The sequence below is a fragment of the Pteropus medius genome, unplaced genomic scaffold (genome assembly GCF_902729225.1).
Source record: "Pteropus medius unplaced genomic scaffold, Ma_sr-lr_union100, whole genome shotgun sequence".
Lineage (NCBI taxonomy): Eukaryota > Metazoa > Chordata > Mammalia > Chiroptera > Pteropodidae > Pteropus > Pteropus medius.
In genome coordinates, this window is record NW_024347867.1 from 3612974 (window position 1) to 3626058 (window position 13085).

A 13085-nucleotide genomic window follows, 5' to 3' on the forward strand; every position below is an offset into this window, starting at 1 on the left:
CATTGACTTGTAGGTATTGAAGCTGCTGTAAGAAATAGGAAGGTAAAAACATGAGTCTATTTTTCAAATTCTAACCATGGATTCCTAACTTAAGGAGCCCAGAAACTTAAGGTTCTGTAAGAACACTAATTATAGAGGGGCAAGAATTCCAGAGCAATTTTTACATCTTTAAAAAGCTAAGTTAAATTGATAGGCCTTCACAGCCCAACAAAAATGTCAAAGTTCATTTTTGGTTGGAATGTTATTAACTTATCAAATCCCTGTTTACTACTTTGTGCTGCTTAAAGCCCTGGTGGATTGTTACTTTTGTTCTGAAATAAATAAAAATGGAAGACATGTTTATTACTATAGTAAAATGAGTTATATTTATGTGATATGAAGAGAAACCTGAGTAGGAAGTTAAAATTAATGTAGTACACAGTCTGCTTTGTAGATAAAATCTTTCAAAATTGTAGTAGCCATAAACAACAAAAAAAGGATCCTTGATAATTAGAAAAATTTGAGGCCAACGTCCTACTTAATGCATTGCTTATCTGTCTGTTGGTCTGTATGTTCCACTTTAATGCCTAAACTTCCTTAAGAGCAGCAGATACACTAAAGTTAATTTATGACATGTTTCCATCTTGGCTATTTGCTTGTTCTGAACTTAATTTAAGAAGGGAAAGTAAACCTCAGACCATTAGGTAAAGATACGACTTCTTCAAAGACTCCATGCAAGACATTAAGATGCTGGGGCATGGGTACTCAACAGACTAAAGCTAAAGATGACAAGGATATAAGTGCTCTGCAGAGATCATTGGGACTGCTGGTAGTTGTGACCTCAAGCATAGTGCACAGGTCATTCTTCAGCCCCCATGGCTCCCAGGGTCCAGTTGGGACTTTGTGGAAGGACTCTAATAACTTTCCAGTAAGGAAAGGCAACTTGCTGGGGACTGATCTTTAAAGATCAGTTTGGATTGCACTAGGGCCAAGAACAGGTTCAACCCTACAATGTTCTTAATTATCAGACTTTTTTCTTTTCTCTCACTAAAATACATGCTAAGTAGAGGATATAGAGTTTTTTCCTCCATTAAAAAGAACCTATCTCTATATTCAATATTCATGCTACCAACAGTGACAGATAACTAAAGATGAGAATGGCTTAAAATTCTTCCCTGCAGACAGCTGTCAGAATCAACCTCTCTCCCACTTAGTAGAAATTGTAGAGGGAGCAGAAAGGACTTCTGGGAAATATTCACACTTATGCCTTTCTTTTCAACATTCTGAAGCAAGTCCAATGAGTACCCCTTCCCCTTCCTTCCAAGTCAGGCAAAAACAGAAGTCAAATATTTCTTATTCAGTAGTAGGTCAGTATCAGATACACCTGAGAGAGATATGGGCTTTGTTCCTGATATGAATGTTAAACCTGGGAAAAGGGATATGCTCAAAAGATAGAAAAAATGTATAAAGGGAATGGCAGAAGCCATCACTCTGGGCACACGCTAGCTTCAATATGAATACACCCAATAATTGCAAAAGAACACAATACCGTTCACCGCAATGATGGGAAACATTTCTTGAAAAGGAAGAGTTTATGAATTGAATGATATCAACTAATTATACCCTAGAAAATGTCTGTCAATTCAAACAAGAACAATTCAAAGAAACAGTCAGAAAAATAGGCTGGGACAAACAGCAAAATATCATTCGCTTCAGAGAAAACTTCAGAATACATTTTGCAAAGCAAATGTTTACTTGGTCTTGACTGTTACAAACAGAAGGTAATGCCGCAATTTTCTCTGGTATACTATATACAGCCTAATTTACTTTATTATATTTTTAAACAAAATTCATTTTTATACCAATTTGTTTTTAAAAATATAACAAAAACAGAATTTTCTCTTTGTTTTTACCTTTTTCCCTTAAACTTTTTAGTCTACTTCTCTCTCCACAGTTGGAAAGACGATGGACTACAGTGAGAATTGGTAAGTTCCTCAGAGGAGGGATCATGTCTTATAATTCTTTGTAAACCCCATTGCTTACTACCATGTTTGGCTGATTTAGATACTTAAAGAGTGTTTGTTAAAAGGTTAAGTAAATGGGCTGAGGAATGTTTGAGTAGGTAAATAGATTTATGTTCTCTTCCTACTGTAACTTAAAGGAAAGAACATATTGCCTCAATGTTTATTATAATTTCTGTGTTAACGCCTGTAGAGGACAGGTCTTTTGAACAACGTAAAAGTAAAAGGAAAGGAATGGCATTTGCTACACACTCAGAACACGTCCTGTGCTGGTGTTTTCATATGTGACCATAGTCAATCCTCATTAAGACACTGTGAGAAAGCATCATTATCTGCTTTCTATAGATAAGCAGATAGATAGCATTCCAGAGAAAATACTAACCTGTCCAAATTCACATGGCTAAGAGGTAGGATTTAAATTCAGGTGCTACTTTTCCCAAACAGTATACCTTTTCCTCTCCAAATACAAAAGCAAAGTATAAGATTAAATCACTAACAAATTGAGTTGTAAGACTATTTAAAATATTTGGCACATCTAAGAGGTCCCTACCAATTTATTATTTATTTACTGAACACTCACTGTGTCCAAAGTACATTGGAAATACAAAGGGGGACAAGAAAATAAATTTCTGCTACCTTTTACTATGGGCAGCTGAGGCTCGATGTCAATAATCTATATAACACAACATTTCAAATATATGAGAAACTATAAAGATGTGAAGGATTTTCAAACATCTATTAAAGTAGAAAAAATATCTATCCTGAGACTAATGGTAATTTGCTCTCATTAGTTAAATTAGATTTAATGCTAAAATATTATCTTTACAAGCATAATAATCATTAAGCTAATTCTGTAACCAAATAATCTTTTGATGCTAAAAATGTCCTTAAAACTGATGAACATTTTTGAGAAGATTTTAAGAGTTTACTGGACATCTAAAAGTATTCTCAAACACTAGGGATACCCGGGTGCTGATCACCTTCTTACTCAGAATCCAATCAGAGACAATCAGGATCACAAAATTTTGAGAAATGATGTCCTGTTAGCTATTTGTTCCAGTTCTACCATAGAATAGCCACAGAGGTATGGCCTTAACATTTATCTCAGTGGGACACATTGCGGGGGATGCACAGTGGGTCACAGACATAGTTCAGGGGGAAGCATACACCTAGATAGATCAGGATGGAGAACAGGTCAGGATGGAGAACAGTAGAAGTAGACAAGGCTAAGTCATCCTTTCACATTGGGCTGAGCAACTCCTGGAGGTGGAGATGGCACCTCATGGATGCTCACCACAGAGTAAATGCACTCCCCATCACCGTGACCATCCAGGCCTCTAGGTCTTGTGTTGCTCAGCCATGGATAATGGGGAATGGAAGTGCCTCTCCAAGCAAATGGCTTTTCCTCTGCTAACATTCACCTGGGTGATTGCCCAGGCCAGGCTGGGGAGCAGAGGTAGAAGGAAAATCTATTCCTTACCCTTATTGGGCCACCAGCTCAGAAGGCTATGTGCCAAGCTACTAATTGTCAGGGCCCAGAAACCCCTTCCTGACAGGGCTCACACAAGGCAGACATTGTTCTCGGTCAGACCTCGCATCAGAAGAAAAAATTCTATAGCATAACTGTGGCCAGACTTTCTCCCTTGTCTGAGATGCTATATTATTGTATTTGTCTCTTCCCTGGATCTGGACAATCTTATATTCCTCTCAATCCTGTCAAGAAAAAGTCCCAGCGTAATATTAAATGCATTGTTTCCTGACCGTGAGTGAAAAGATGTCTTCTTATCTACCTTCCTGAACTGAAAGAAATGGTCCCAGGAAGTTTTCTAATAAAAACATAAGGGAGACAGAAAGCAACTTTAGTTTTTCATGATTTATTCTTAAATCTTGAATTTTTGCAAGAAGCATGCATTATTTTGCAATAATAATAAAAAAGAAGGCCTGTAAGGAATGAATTTACTTCACTATTTCACATAAAATCATTATTATAAATGAGTTTAAAGATATTAAATATAATGTATGTGTTTTATTGAGTGCTTAGGGAAGTGGTACAATTTAATTGAGGATTTCCTGTGCTGTCTGGAGCTGAGAATAAGGGATTGTATTGTAGCCTCTCTGGCCCTGCTTTCCCTTTCCCCCAGAGCCTAATATATCAATCAAATAAAATTAGTATAATTAGGAAGTTGACTAAAGATGGAGGGGCTCTTTCTTGTAAATTTTTCAAGTGAAAACCCAAGTGCCATTATAAAGCAAACAAATTTATCTATTCATTGAAATTAAATGAATATGATTATTGTTACTTTAAGGAACTCAGATAATTTGAGATTCAGATCATTCAAAATACAAATTAATTCTCAGAGAATGAACACAGACTTTGATTACAAATGATTAGTGTTTCCTTCTGAGGGGTAACTGTGTGACTCCCTGGCTTGTGTCCTGTGTCTGTCTATGACGCTTGTTCTCATCGTGTTGCTCGGCCCAACTCACCCAGCTTCCCACCTCTGAAGGCAGGAGTTGGTAATGGTGTGACCGCTGGCTGGGCTTGCAGATGGCTGTTCCTTTATTATCATCCCAGAAGAACCCTACAGGGGCTGTGGGTGGTTTCTCTCTCTTAAATCTACAGTAACCTCCAAGCAGACAGCAATTTCAAGAGGGTGGCAGGAATTGCTGAAGGCTGAGTAGTGAATGGGAGTGGAAGAGATGAATACAGTCAGGGGTCTAAATACTCTTGGCTGCCAAGGAGAGAGCAAGAGCAGCAGCTTGAGGGTGATGCCAAGTCATAATCAAATTAGTTCAGATTTGGATATGAATTTAGCATGTTTATAGTCTGAAAAATACAGCCAGAGAAGATGAAGACCTCTTGTTTTATGTTCATCTCGAATTTCCATTGAGTTACTTCAGATTGCAAAACGCTTAATCTGTTATTTATGTATGTTTATTTTAAGAATCAGAAATCTCTTTTAAGTGAGAGAATGAATCCAGCAGATGGGGGCTCCATGCACCTCACTAATGAGACTACATAGATGCTGAGATCTCTATGGGCCAAATAAGAAGACAAACTCTGGCAGTCAGTCAGTCAGTGGCAAAAACACCACAAAACTTAGCTTGTGGCTTTAATATGATTTAAAAGTGTTCAAAATTATAATGTATTTTCCCCTGTGCTTTTCTCCTTTCACTGTTTCACGCATATAAGTTACTTTCAAAAAATGCTTGCATTTTTCTTGGAACACTACTCAGCATCCTGTTCTGAAATAAAGTAGCATACAGCTTCTTTACAAAATTTGAAGTTACTTTTGTTTTTCAAACACTGATCTAAACAGACCACTACTATGAAATGTTTAAATGTGGAAGAATTAGTGCCTAACTAAATGCCAATAGTGCTAATTTTGAAAGAGCCTGTAATTAATGCTAGCTGGTTGCTGAGGGATTTTCAACTTATGATGCCTGTTGGTTCATGTTGGTTAACAAGAAATGGCTTGATGTTCCTGTAAGAGATATTAGCTAGAAGGAACTGAATCCTTCCTCTGCAGAAAAGTGCTTTATCTAAACTCATTCCCCTGTGTGAAGTGAGCATCGCCAGACCCATTTTACAAAGCAGAAATTGGAGGCATAGAGGCTATGAAACAGACATATTACATGGCTGGCTGGTAAGTATCAGAGCAAGACCCCAATCCAGGCATGGCCGGCAACAAAGCCTGTGTGCCTGTACCCATTATGCTGCGGTTCCTGCTTTCTCGAGGAGAGAAAGGAGAGTTAAAGCACCAAAGGTCATGCTATACAATAGCAGAAATGGGCTTACTCTAACAGGTCCCCTTTAGGATAATAACTCTGTACCAGTAAAGCCACATTTGATTATCTAAGGACATTCTGGCACCTTAGATCTGCTGTCACTTGCTCTTCATATAACGTGAAATTATTTTCTTTTACCTCTAATGTTTCACCTCATATGCATCAAAATGCAGCTAATCTAGAAAGATGAGATCTATGTTCTTTCTCACATCTGATTATTTCAGTCTATTATTTCAAAGTCTTTGTAATCTTCCTAAATCCTGTTTCATATCCTGAATGGCTAACATCCAGGTTACCTAACTGATAAGCTAAAATGTATCCTCGTACTTTCAGATACAAATTAATGATGGAATTAGAATTGGATAGGATTTATTAATTAAATTTCTACACTGTGGTGACTTGATAAATATTTAGATATGAGGATGTACTATACAGCATGGTGACTATTGTTAATTACACCATATTGTATATTTGAAAGTTGCTAAGAAAATAGATTTTAAAAGTTCTCATCACAAAAAAATGTGTAACTATGTATGGTGATAGATGTTAACGAAACTTATTGTGGTAATCATTTCACAATATGTACATATATTAGATCATTATGTTGTATACTTAAAACTAACACAATGTTATATGTCAATTATATTTCAATGAAAAAAAAATTTAATCTGTCTTTTTGAGTTTTGCTGATTGAATGCCAAAAAGTATATCAGCTAAGCCTTGATACAACAATATATTTCCACTGAAATGATGATCTGAAACAATCACATACTGATATATGTCAGAACTGCAAAATATATTTTTCCCTTGGAGGAAACAGAAGTGTCGATTGCCTTAAATCATTCTTAATTTCATAAAGTAGATAAGGACAAGAAATTTTTGCATATCTTGACAGAGCTGTGAAAATGCAATTTTTAGACTTGCTCCCAGACCAGCTTTTGCTAAAAATGTTTTCCGTCTCCAGTCTTCACATGCATCTTCGTGCTGTCAGGCATGGAACAACTTTTCCATGAAAACAAAAACACTTCCCAAAGAATGTTCTCAGAAATTCTAAAGAACTTTAAAGGAGCATTCTAAATCCTAATGTTCTGATGGTTTCACAACTCTTACACTTCTTCCAAGTTCCCCTGTCCCTAATTTGTTCTGGTGAGTTTTTGTTTGTTTTCACTCAGATGGTTTTCTCAACTGGGCTCTATAGCTCATGTCAGCAAGGAGAGAGTCAAAAATATCCGTACTGGGTGCCAAGAAAGCGGTAACCAACCACACACACACACACAAAATAGAATGTTCTGCAGGCTTTTAACTCTGTAGACATCAAGACAAATTATTAGTAGGCAGCTGAATAACTTATAAAATAATTCTATTTTAGGTAGGAAAAGCATTAGTTTGATTATCTTGTCTTCCCTATATTAGCGAAGAGAAAGAAGCAAAACAGAACTTGGTGGGTTCTGCTTCTGGTGGCTCTAGGTCTTTTATGTGGAACATGTCTTACGAAAGTAGCATTGGCAAAAATATACCCACAAATATGTTTTGAGAAACAAGCTATAGAACATGTACACAATATGACACATAATTACTATGTAGGGAAGTCAAACTCCCGCTGAGAATGTTTTGCATTTATGTCAGTGATTGGCCTGGTCTCTCTCTTTCTCTGCTACCTTGCAACTATATATTAATTCTCCCTGCTCTCTCCCCCTGCCTAACCCCTTCACTCTGGCAGTGTTTTTTTTATGGAATCCGCCCACCAGTCCGATCAGTAAAAAAATCAGTCACATTATTCATTCTTTTACTAATTCGACAACGACTTATTGACAAATTTACCACTTGTGGATATTGCCTAATGCTATGTCCACTAAGAATAAGACTCTGCATGCAAACTCAAGAGGAACTGAACCAAAAAGAGTATAGTGCATGCAGGAATGGATGCCTGGCGAAATGCAGGGAGCTCTTCCTCAGCCACAAATTGGGAAAACTGGATTTGGACCATGATTGTTATTATGTGACCATGTTTGTGTTTCTATTGTTTGCTTTTCATTTTTCTTCAAAATTAAAATTTTAAAAACATTTTTTTAAAAAGTAAAAAGAGAGCCTTTGACTTCAGCGCAGCAACGCTGGGCATCTGGACCAAGTTCTGCTCTGTAGCCAGATGTGAAGACTGACTGATGTCTTCACATCTGGCTACAGACATAGAAGGATCTGTTCATGTAACTGACACGAGTATTCAAAAAGGGAAACATTTTTTTCCCTTTTTGATCTCTTAGAGAGTATGTTTTCAACTTTTGAATCAATTGTTGAAAAATGTAATACTTAAGAGGAAACCTCTTTATTATATTGAAGTCAATCAACATAGCCTTTATCTTCCTGGTACTGTGTTAGATACAAAGGACCCAGAACTGAATAATGCATAGTTCTTGCCCTCAAGGAGCTGACATTCAAGATGGGGAAACAGGTGAGTAGCCGACACACATATATGTCTGGCTCTATCTATGATTTAACTCTGATTTATTCATTTTTCTGCTCTGATTAATTCTTAAGTTCAAGTTTTGAATACAAATTCCTTTATGTCATGAGACAAAAATAGAGAGAATGTTCTTTTTTAAAGATATATATGTTGAGAATTTGTTATATTTTGCACATTTTTTGAATTATCATCTTTTCTGAGACATTTATTATCGATTTCTCCATTTTTCTTGGTGTGGGGTGTGGTAGAAAAGGATCATTCAATTTAGAAGTTTCGTTTGCTAATACTGAGAAACGAAGCTTGAGAAACTTCGCACAGACTTCTTAGCTCCTGGCTGCATCTTTTAAAGAGAGAGATGAGCTTGGACACATTAATTTGCATTGGGAAAGAAGAATTTGGCACATCAAAGAGAAGAGGAGAACTTAAGCGCCCTGCAACAAGTAGGACCAAGGAAAAGAGACAGAGGGAATGGGATAAGCTGATATACTTTTAATAAATGAATCTTACATGGAGATTCCAGTTGTTCATGAGAAAAATTACTCATAGATATGGTATTAGGACACATTTGTTTTGTTTTATGCCATGGTTTCTACTGCTAAAATGTTAACATTTGGGGAAGCTGTGTTAAGGATACACCAGAACTCTTTCAATAATTTTTACATTTTAATAAGCTGAAAATTATCCTTAAATAAAACTCTAAGAAACATGAACAAGTAATAAGTTCAAACAGAAGCTAGTGGAGCCAAGATTTAAATTCAAATATGTCTGACCCCAAGACTTTATATTTTAACCACTATATTACTCTATTTCCCTTTCTTTATACTGAGTGATTCTATTTCTGCCTGTTTTTCACCGTATTTTCTTTAAGTTCAAGGAGACTGAATTTCGAAATCATGACCTCCAGTTATTCCCATGACTAGGTTGCCTATTTTGAGATCTCCTGACATCATTTACTACTGAAGCTGATTTACTAACCTCTTCAGAATAATTTCCTTCAATCTTGGAAATAGTATTAGTTATCTACTACTGTGCAACTTTTTTTTATATTTGTAGTGGCTTCAAGCAACAATAAACATGCTGTTATTTCTGTGGGTCAGGAATTTAGGAATGGCTTGACTGGGTGGTTCTGGTTCAGGGTTTTTCATGGGGTTACAGTCAAGATATTGACCAGAGCTGCAGTTATCTGAGGATTTCACTGGGATCAGACCTACTTTCAACATGGTTGGCAGGTAGGTGCCAGCTGCTGGCAGGAGGCCTCAGTTCCCCTCGGTTTGGGCTTCTCCTAAGGCTGCTTGAGTGTCTGCATGACGTGGATGCTAGATTCTCCCAGAGGAAGTGAACCATGACAAAGAAAATTAGGTGGAAACTATCCATTCTAAGATCTATTCTCAGAAGTCATGTAATATTAGTTCTGCTATATTTTACTTGTTAGAAGCAAGTCACTAAGTCGGGTCCATATTCAAATGGTGGGAAAATTATATCTTACCTTAAGAAGGGAAGGTTACTGTCAAAGAATTTGCAACATATTTTAAAATCACCATATACGTGTGGTGGCCAATGGTACATATTCCATCTATACTTCTTGCCATGGATGTATATGACTATAGGTTAATATTTCTAGTTACTATTCTTTGAAATAAGTAACCCAAGGAAGTGCTGAACTAACCAAATTTCAAGATAGGCAGTGATCTAGAAAAATAAGTGGAACCAGGAACTTTAATACCGACAGGACTATTCCTCCATGTCCTGTCTTTGCTCTCCTTGGAGTGTCGACCTCAACCTTTTTCACTTTAGAGAAGGTTTCCATACATGGCTACCTAAATCTTTCAAAATTACATTCCACAGCTTCTGCCATGAGAGAGTGTCTTCCTCATACTCCAAGTGCAACACACCAAAGAAGAGCCTCAGCGGTCTACCTTGGGGCCAAAGGAGGGGGAGGATTTTGTAATATGGCAGTTTCTGTGGTCACCACAAGGTGGTCATGGAGGAGTAAACGGTCAGCTCTCAGAGGGAAAGCTGGGAGGAGTCAGGAGGGAGTAGAGGGGAGAGTGCTGAAGAGACAAACACGTGAGTTTTTTAATAAATTTCTAGAAGTACCTATTTTGATAAGGATTAATACCGAAAGTAAAATAGCATTTTATTTTCACATATATTCTGCATATCCCATTTAAAATCAAAATAGTGACAGAAAAAACATTTCCGAGGAATTCACACACTCTCTCTTTTAATGAGCCTCATTTGTGTGGATACTCGCAGTCATAGTTGGTGTTAATGTTAATATATTTTAATAATGATAACATGGTCAGTGGATATGTTCTATTTTAATTTGAACCCCCGAGTGAGCATTTAAGAACTGGTTCTAACCTTTCATCAGTTATAAAATATATTTTCCCATTGGGCCTTTCGGCAATGGAGGAGACACTTTGATATTATTTTCATCTATGACAAGTGGGCCACATTTCTCAGAAGGGCAATGAGCAAACAAACTCGTAACACCCAATTTCTAAGAAGTGAAAAGTATCACTTTTATAAAACAATTCTATTAGTTGTATGTGTATAATGGAAAGAGAGAATACTTAGAAGACACATGAATATACACCTCTTTCCTTTTGAATTCTAAATAGTCAAACATGTCAAGTCAGTTTTAAAAAAGTAAATGAGTGCTAGTTGCATAAATAAAACTTTTTAAAGAAACATAGACTTCATACTTTACACTTTATAAAATACACATATACTATGCACTTTCTTTATAAAATGATATTTGCTTTAGACATTTGACTTTGGGCAGGCACCTTTTTCAGCTCTTGTTATGGCCAGGTTCAAAAACATTGCCCCTCTAAGATAGTTACTAGTCTCTCTTGAAAGGGGTAGCAACTGTTTTTGGAAATCTCCTTTTTGTCAACTCACCAGAGCAATCAACTTTTTCTCGCCCTCCTCTTTCTGACCTCTCCACGGGTTCTCCAGTGATTCCATTCACATACAAATGCTACTCTGGGTTCATTCCACTTTGCACCAATACTTCTGCTTCCATTTCTGGTCAATGTTCCTTGTAAAGCAATAGTTCTCTCTCAAACATGTTTTCTTGGCGAACATGGCTACTTTGACAGCCCACACCACAGCTGCCTACTTCCTGGCTCCCTCCTCAGAGGAACTGCTGTGTACAAGAGATATCTCCATTCAACACTTTCCATTCCATTCTCTGCTCCAGCTCCTGCCAACCCCTAAGGGATCATATAGCTGCTGATTGCTCTCCCGTATCCACCACAAGATTACATTCCTGCCTTTCCCTACTCAACCAGAATCTTAAATAGTAAAGCTATTCATTGATCTGTAATCTATAATAGTCTAAAAGGGGAGGAACATTAACACATAGCAAAAGTTTCCTGAATGTCCCTAAACTCCTCAGAAAGGTGACTTTTGGCCATCAGTGTTTTAGTCCTTGGTCAAGGAGGAGCAAGTCCACTGTAAGAATAGGGTCAGGGGCTTGAAAGTCTAGCTCTCCAAGTTCCTAAGCAAAATTGCCTCTTAGAACCTTTGGGACCATTCAAGGCCTCTTTTCTCATTTTGCTGAGATCTCTTTCCTACATAGCATAAACAGCTCAAGGCAAATCTGCAGCAATTGCACAGTAGGGACAGTGCATTGCGAATGCTGGTCCATCAGCCAGAAGAGAAGACTCCTATCTTCAAGATGTGGGCCATCTATGGCCATGCTACCCTGAACAAGCCTGATCCTGTCTGATCTCGGAAGCTAAGCAGGGTCAGGCCTGGTTAGTACTTGGATGGGAGACCACCTAGGAAGACTAGGTGCTGTAGATGTAAAAAATAAAAAAATAAGGGATTGTAAGCTGACAAGGTCCTTGCAATCTGTGAGGTCAACCAAGGGTTGCCTTGCCTAAAAAAAAAAAAAAAAAAAGTTGGCCCTTCATCTCTCTAAAACAATTTCAATTAAGCCTGGGTCCAGCCCATAAATGGCAGCACTCCTGACTAAGCTGTCTCCACGTGACAGCCCACCTTGATGCCAGCAATGTAGCTAAAGACAGTTTGAGGGGAAAAAAAAAAAAAAAAAAAACCTAAGAAATAATTTAAAAATGTCTAAGAGAGGTCCTCTTCAAAAATTATTTTTGCTCCGGCCTGATACCAAACAGGCGTAATTATTTTCCATTCTAACGAAAAACCTGACCCTTCTGCTCCCGCTATTCGACAAGATCTATCCCTTTGGAAAATCTGGAGACATTTTCAATTTGGGATTGACAATATGAAAATGTAAGCCTGTGCCCTTCCAAAAGCTAGCTCTGGGTGGTAAAAGCCTTTATGTGGGCCTATCAAATACACAACCTTCTAAAATGTAAGAACTTTTTCACACGTTATTTTGCTTCAATGAGATCATTCAAAGCCAGGCTCACCCGTTTAAACTTCAGGTTTTAGCCTCCCATGCTAATAAGATGCAAAAACTTCTCTTTCTGAAGGACCAAATACATATCAGAAAGGTAGTTTAAAACAAAACATGTTCATAGTTACTATCATAGTTACTATTCCACTTATGGAACTGTCTAAGACACTTAGATAAAATGAATCAAAGAAAAAAAGTGTTTTCATGATCTCAAGGAGGTTAGAATGCTAGATTGAAAACACTCATAAGAACATACAATGTTTGGTTCTCTCTCTTACCAGACCTTCCGGGTTTGGATTAAAGGCTGGAGCAAGGTCAGGGAAAGCCTGCTAAAGCTGTGAAGACTGAGAATAGCTAGGATGTTAAGCCTGAGTTGAAGTCCCCAGAGAACTCTGGAAGATGGGACCAGCATGTTGATCAATCATTTAAATAGGTTTGGGGCTTC

At 37.4% G+C, this 13085-nt stretch overlaps 1 pseudogene; it reads left to right on the top strand.

The window, feature by feature from the left end:
• The first annotated feature begins 11947 nt into the window (after positions 1 to 11947).
• Positions 11948 to 12066, top strand: LOC120615882 (uncharacterized; annotated as a pseudogene).
• Positions 12067 to 13085: the final 1019 nt, after the last annotated feature.